This window comes from Penaeus japonicus, unplaced genomic scaffold (assembly GCF_977035675.1).
Source record: "Penaeus japonicus unplaced genomic scaffold, GWHDUDI00000001_assembly GWHDUDI00000019, whole genome shotgun sequence".
NCBI classification, from domain to species: domain Eukaryota; kingdom Metazoa; phylum Arthropoda; class Malacostraca; order Decapoda; family Penaeidae; genus Penaeus; species Penaeus japonicus.
This window is the reverse complement of record NW_028234421.1, coordinates 27,174,364-27,181,863: the sequence shown is the minus strand read 5'-3', so window position 1 is coordinate 27,181,863 and position 7,500 is coordinate 27,174,364. Positions and strand designations below refer to the sequence as shown.

Below are 7,500 nucleotides of genomic sequence, written 5' to 3'. Positions count from 1 at the left end.
ATAGGATGATGCAAAGAGGAAGAGATAGAGAGGGAGCCCGAGATGAAGACGAGAGAAAGAAAGGAAAGGAAGAAACAACGAGAGAGAGAAGGGGGGGGGGGAGAAAGATAGGGAAGGAGATTTAAAGAGAAAGAAGGCGACATATCGGAGAGAGAAAAAGAGAGAGGAGATGGAGGAAGAGAGGCGGAAAAATTTGCTTGGTGGTCATTGATGGTGCCAAAAGGCTATCGATTTATCTTTCTGTGTAGATGATGATAAGGATAACAATAATGATAATAATAATCATCATCATCATAAAGAAACTAATGCTACTACTAATGATTATTAGTGTATTAATGGTAATGATAATAATGATGATAAAAGGATAATGATATGACTTGCAAGATACTCTTCCGTGTTGATAAAAAAGGACAGATAAGCCCACTATACACAAAACATATTTTATTAGAAGATGAGACTACACATCCGATTTCAATTTCAGGTCTGACCTGAAGATGAAATTCAGGTGGATTTCGAAACTGTAGTCTCATCTTCCAATAAAATATGTTTTGTGTATAGTGGGCTTATCTGCCAGGATAATAATATGTTTATAATAACAATTATGATAATAATGATAATGATGATGATGACAATAAAGATAATTATTTAAAAAATTAAAACAACAACGATGATGATAATGTTAATAGTAATGATAAAGACAATAAGAATAATAATTATAATAACGAGGGTAAAGATAATGATAATAGGAAAAAAATAACAACAACAACAATAATAATGATTAGGTTATTAATGATAACAAGGATAAGAACAATACCAATAATAATGATCATAACAATGGTGAAAAAATCTAAAAGATCTTAGAAGAAACAAAACAGGAGAAAAAAGAAAGGATAGGATTGATATAAAACATACATGTAAATGTAAATTGGAATCGGGGGAAAATTGCCTTTCCTCCTCAAGCTACACTAGTATGACTATCATTATGCTATGAAGCAGGAATAATTAATAACAAAATTAGATCATATTTACATTAAAACTAAGACTGACATCAAAAGCAATTTTTCCTCCTTTGACATTTCCACATGACATGAACAAACAAGGAACACAAATGAACAGACGATAAACATATAAACAAAATGACATCAGATTCGCCTTGCTCTTCTCACACAAACTTAGATAAGACTCATCTTCAATATTGAACAAGATCGAGGCTTAAATATCCATCTCCCGAGTCTCCTTCGTTCAGCAGAACAAACTGAACAACGCGAACAATACACTTGAAGAAGTTTTCCCTATAGTTCAGAGCGGTACCTGAGACAAGGCAAACAAGCCTTCCGGCCTCTTACTAGACGGTCGATTATCCCGTGATAGTAGTGACACGTGAACAAACACTTCTCGCGATTTGTTGAAGAAGAAAGAAAGAAAAAGAAAGAAAAAAAAAGAAAAAAATGATGCGGAGGAATGAAAAGAGAATATTGGGGGGAAAAAAAGGAAAAAAAAGAAGAATCGACAATCAATAAAGGAAGGCTGATCAACGACGCCCCAAAGACACGATATGTGTTGCGGGGGGCGGGGGTGGGGGGAGGAAGGGAGACGGGGAGGGGTGTGTGGAAGGGAGACGGGGAGGGAGGGAGAGATATGAAAGTGGGAGAGGTTGGAGGGAGGGAGGGAGTAAGGGGGGTGAGGATGGGAGACGGGGAGGGGGGTGAGGAAGGGAGACCGGGAGGGAGGGGGGGAAGGGAGACGGGGAGGGAGGGAGAGAGATGAAAGTGGGAGAGGTTGGAGGAAGGGAGGGAGTAAGGGGGATGAGGATGGGAGACGGGGAGGGGGGTGAGGAAGGGAGACCGGGAGGGAGGGGGGGGAAGGGAGACGGGGAGGGAGGGAGAGAGATGAAAGTGGGAGAGGGATGGAGGAAGTGAGGGAGGGAGGGAGGGTGTTGAGAGTGGGGGAGGGTGGAGGGAGGGAGGGAGGAAGGGAGGGAGGGGGTTGAGAGTGGGGGAGGGTGGAGGGAGGGAGGGAAGAAGGGAGGGAGGGGGTTGAGAGTGGGGGAGGGTGGGGGGAAAGGAGGGAGGGAGGGAGGGAGGAGTGAGGAGCAGAGAAGGGTGGAGGGGGTGAGAGCGGAGGGAGTCAGGAAGGGAGGGAGGAAGGGATGAGAGTGACAGAAAGAAGAACAAAACGAGATCGAGGTAAAGAGAATAAATACCGATATCTGCATCCAGTGCATCCGCCCCCCCCCCTTCCTGTCTCTCTCTCTCTCTCGCTCTCTCTCTCTCACTCACTCACTCACTCACTCATTCACTCACTCACTCACTCACTCACTCTCTCTCTCTGCTTCTTCCCCCATTTCTCTTCTTTTCTCCCCCTCCCCCCGTATCCTCCGCTCCTTCCCTCTCCCCATCACTCTCTTTCCCTTCCCTCCTATTCCCTACTCCGCTCCCCTCCTCCCCTCTCCCCACCACTCCCTTACCCTTCCCTTCCCTTCCATTCCCTACTCCCCTCCCCTCCTTCCCTCTCCCCACCACCACTCCCTTTCCCTTCCCTTCCCTCCTATTCCCTACTCCGCTCCCCTCCTTCCCTCTCCCCCACCACTCCCTTTCCCTTCCCTTCCATTCCCTACTCCCCTCCCCTCCTTCCCTCTCCCCCACCACTCCCTTTCCCTTCTCTTCCCTTCTATTCCCTACTCCCCTTCCCACCTCCCCTCTCCCCACCACCACTCCCTTTCCCTTCCCTTCCATTCCCTACCCCCCTCCCCTCCTTCCCTCTCCCCACCACCACTTCCTTTCCCTTCCCTTCCATTCCCTACCCCCTCCCCTCCTCCCCACTCCCCACCACTCCCTTTCCCTTCCCTTCCATTCCCTCCTCCCCCTCCCCACCTCCCCTCTCCCCACTACCACTCCCTTTCCCTTCCCTTCCACTCCCTACTCCCCTCCCCACCTCCCCTCTCCCCACTACCACTCCCTTTCCCTTCCCTTCCACTCCCTACTCCCCTCCCCACCTCCCCTCTCCCCACCACCACTTCCTTTCCCTTCCCTTCCACTCCCTACTCCCCATCTCTCCCCCCGTGTCCCCACTCACCGACCTCCCCTCATCGGCTTCCGCTGTGACACTGTAATAGCAGAACACCCCCGGCCCTTCGTTTGTTACCTCGGGCGTGTTTGCTTTCCGTTCAGCCTATTGTTGTATGTGTTTCTGCTTGCGTTTTTGTTTGGGTGTTTTGCTCTTTACGGAGAGGAGGGAATGTTATTTTTTTCCTTTCTTTCTTTCGTTGTCATTTTCGTTGTCTTTTTTTTTTTTTTTTTTTTTTTTTTCTTTGGAAACGTTCATTATTGACATAACCGCCGTCATTTTGATGAGTATTACTATCATCATCAATCATAAGTAGCATCATAACCATCATTATTGGCATCATCATTATTATCATTATCATTACTAATATCATTGTTGTTGTTGCCACTATTGGCGTTGCAATTGTTGTCGTTGCTATTGTTGTCGTTGCCACTGTTGCCGTTGCCACATATCACTGCGCAAAATAGACTCACTGGGGACGACAGTTTCGAAGAGCTTTTAAGAGGGTGAGGGAAAAATAGGGGCAAGTGAGTGGAAACGAAGGCAAGAAAGGGCACGAGAACAGAAACGAATACAGGTCAATTCAGGTCGCAGAGTCGGGGATGGTCTGTGGGAAGAATAGCCAGGAGCTTAGAACCGCCAGCTTAAGAAAAAAGAAAGAAAGAAAGAAAGAAAAAAACATAATCAAAACTGAAATTGAACATCCTGTTTATAAGAGAGGATTCCGCCAGTATGAGGACACGGACACCAGCAAGCATCCTCTATCCAGGGGACACACTAACAGCGCACTCACCTGACATGGAATAGTTAGCAGCTTGCATTGTGTTTCCTTCCGCGGATGCCAACGGCCGGAGTTTAATGGAATCCTCTCCTATAAACAGGATGCCCAAATTCAACCTCAGCAGTGGGGTGTGGGTGTGGGTGTGGGTGTGGGTGTGGGTGTGGGTGTGGGTGTGGGTGTGTGTGTGGGTGTGTGTGTGTGTGTGTGTGTGTGTGTGTGTGTGTGTGTGTGTGTGTGTGTGTGTGTGTGTGTGTGTGTGTGTGTGTGTGTGTGTGTGTGTGTGTGTTTATGAGTGTGTGTTTCGTAACAAAATCCCTTTGAATATAAGAGCTACCACATTTTACAATTGGAATTTGTGTCGCGTGGGACTGGCTGCTCGAGATTGCCATCTGCCCGAATTCGGCCGCAGTGTAAACTGAATTACGGCAAAGCTCAGGGCGAACAAGGTCAAGCTCACTATCAAGATTTAGTCCAGTCGAATATCAATGATATTGCGTGAAGTGGAAGTACAAGGATATATGAAGAATTCTTTCTTGTTCCTCGTTCTTCTCTTCTTTCTTTGGTTCTCTCTTTCCCAATTTCTTTTCCTCTTCTTTGTCTTTTTTTCCGCTTCTTCCTCTTCTCGCATCCTTTCATTCCCTCATCTTCCATTCCTCCTTCCTCTTACTCCTCTTACTCCCTCCAGTACCTCACTCTCTTCCCTTTTCTCTTTCGACTTCCACTGCACACACTTATCCTCCTTCTGTATCTTCTATCAACTTACTCTACTTCCTATCTCTTCCTATTCCTTCCCCTTCTTCCACCACCCTTCTAACCCCATTTCGATCCCTCGAATCCACCCCTACCACCCTCCCCCCACCCACTCCTCAATAGATTCACCCACACCCATACCATCTTTCCTTCCTCCCAGCCCTACCCTCTCCCACCCTTACCCTCTCCCACCTCACCCTTCCCCCTCCCAACCTCCACTCACCCTTCCCCCTCCCAACCTCCACTCACCCCTCCCCTCACCCACATCCCTCCCCTCTCCCAACCCTCTCTCTCCTATACCCTTCCCCTCCCTTCCCCTTCTCCCTACCCAACCGCCCCTTCCTTCCTTCCTCCCTTCGTCGAAAGGACACAGTAGCTTTAACGCGGATGTATTTATCAATAAGGAGAATGGCCAAGCAAGGCTCAGGGACAAGGGCAACTGACTTCCTCGTACGTCCCTTTTTCCTAAAGGGTGTTGTGTTGTAGGGACGGTGACGTAAGGATTGCCCTTCTCTCTCTCTTTTTCTTTCTCTTTTTTTTCTCCCTCTCTTTCTTTCTTTCTTTCTTTCTTTCTTTCTTTCTCTCTCTCTCTCTTTCTCTTTCTGTCTCTTTCTCTCATTCTCTCTCTCTCTCTCTCTCTCTCTCTCTCTCTCTCTCTCTCTCTCTCTCTCTCTCTCTCTCTCTCTCTCTCTCTCTCTCTCTCTCTCTCTCTCTCTCTCTCTCTCTCTCACACACACACACACTCTCTCACTCCCCCTTTCCCTCCCCTTCTTTCTCTCTCTTTCCACTTCTAATCTACCAGTCAACCGACCAGACTATTCACATCACTCGTGCACCCCATTACCACATGCTTCTCCAAAATTAAAGCTAAAAGCCCTCGACAGATCCCCCAGCACCCCCTACCTCCGCCCCCCTCCCTCACATCTTTCTATTTCCCTTTCTCCTCCTTCTGTCTCTCTCTTTCTCCTTCCCTCTATCCCTTTCCTTCCTCCTCCTACACTCATTCTCCTCTTCCTTCCCCTGCCCTCTCTCTCTCTACTCTCTGTCTTCCCCTTCTCTCCTTCCTTCCTCCTCTTCCCACCCACTTCCCTCCCTTTCTCTCCACTTTTCCCCTTTCATCTTTCCCTCCCTCCCTCCTTCGCCCCTTAAATCCCCCCCTCTTTTCCTCCCTCCCTCATTCGTCCTTTAAATCCCTCCCTCTTTTCTTCCCTCCCTCCCTCCTTCTCCCCTTAAATCCCTCCTTCCCTCCTTCTCCCCTTAAATCCCTCCCTCCCTCCTTCTCCCCTTAAATCCCTCCCTCCCTCCCTCCTTTCCTCCGTTCGTCCCTCCCTCCCTCCTTCGCCCCTTAAATCCCTCCTTCCCTCCTTCTCCCCTTAAATCCCTCCCTCCCTCCTTCTCCCCTTAAATCCCTCCTTCTTTTCCTCCCTCCCTCCCTCCCTCCTTTCCTCCGTTCGTCCCTCCCTTCCTCCTTCCTTCCCACCCTCCCTCCTTCCTTCCCACCCTCCCTCCATTTAAAAAAAAAAAAAAAAAAAGCTTTCTGGTTCTTGGCAGATCTATCTAATTCCTACTCATCTCGGATCTCGTCTCTTCTCCTCAGCATCCTCGTTTCATCTCGCGAGATCAAGGGACTCGAAGGTTTTATCTTTGTTGGTGTTCAAGTTCTTATTGCTGTTTTAATTTATTTTTGTGTTTATTGCTATTGCTGTTCTGATTTATTTTCCTCTTTATTGCTATTGTTGTCATACCTTTTGTTATTTTCGGTGTTGTTGCTATTGTTTATATGATTAATATGTCAGAATTTTGATCATTGTCATTATTATTGTTGTTATTTTATTAGCATCATCATTGTTATATTGATACTGTGGTCAGTCAATTAGCTCTTTTCATCATCAATATCACTATCATTATTATCATTATTATGACTGCTATCATTATTAACATCATTATACTCATCACTATTATCATTATCGTCTTTATTATCATTGCTATCGTTGTCATCATCATTATTATCAGTATTACTATCGCTGATATTATCATTATCATTATCATTATCACTATCATTATGATCATCATTATCACTTTCATTGTTATCATAATTATTTCATTAATACTATTGCTATTTTCAGTATCGTTAGTACCCTTATCATTATAATCATTATTACTAACCATTATCATTCTGGTGATAGCGGCGGTTGTCATATTATGATAATCAATAATCATCGTCATTATGTGACATTATTTACTATTTTTGTATACAGTACAGACTCTTGTTTTACATATTTATATAAACAAATATGAATTTATATCTCCTATTACATTTTAATCATTTAAAAGTAACATACTCACATTTTTCGTATTTGACAAGTTCTAATAAATCAGTCAAGTAAGAAACTAACGCTGCAAATACTTAACTGTTACTTATTTGCAGCAGAAACGAAGTTACCATTTTACTTTTTTTGGAGGAAGATTAAGGCCATATCTTTGAGATGGAAATTTTAATATGCAGTCCACGCATTTCTCGTTAGCAGGGCCTGATAAAACGTGATAACAGTGGTTACACATTATACTTGATAAACACATAGCGGGAAGCTCTTTCAATTTATCGTTTCTGATATTACAAACTAGATAGCCTTATCAGGGCTTGTTGATGAGTGCAGTCAGTGTTGGTTCAAAAGGTGCCGTTTCAGGATGGGAAAATTTCTTTGGATTTTTTTTTTTTTTTTTTTTTTCTCAGAGTGCCAGGTTCTTGAGGTATTTGAATACACGCAGACTTACATCACTGCGTCTCCTCATATACACATAGATGTACCCGGATCCATTTCCCCCTTTGATGTGTCTGTCTCTTACTTCCATTTCCCTCTTGGCTTCGCTAGGAAGTGGTGATGTTTTCTACTTGTACATCT

General features: G+C 45.2%; 1 protein-coding gene across 2 annotated transcripts in view; it reads right to left on the bottom strand.

The window, feature by feature from the left end:
• The window catches only part of Syn2 (Syntrophin-like 2), a 417,606-nt gene that overhangs the window by 353,978 nt on the left and 56,128 nt on the right, over positions 1 to 7,500 (bottom strand). The window lies entirely within an intron of this gene.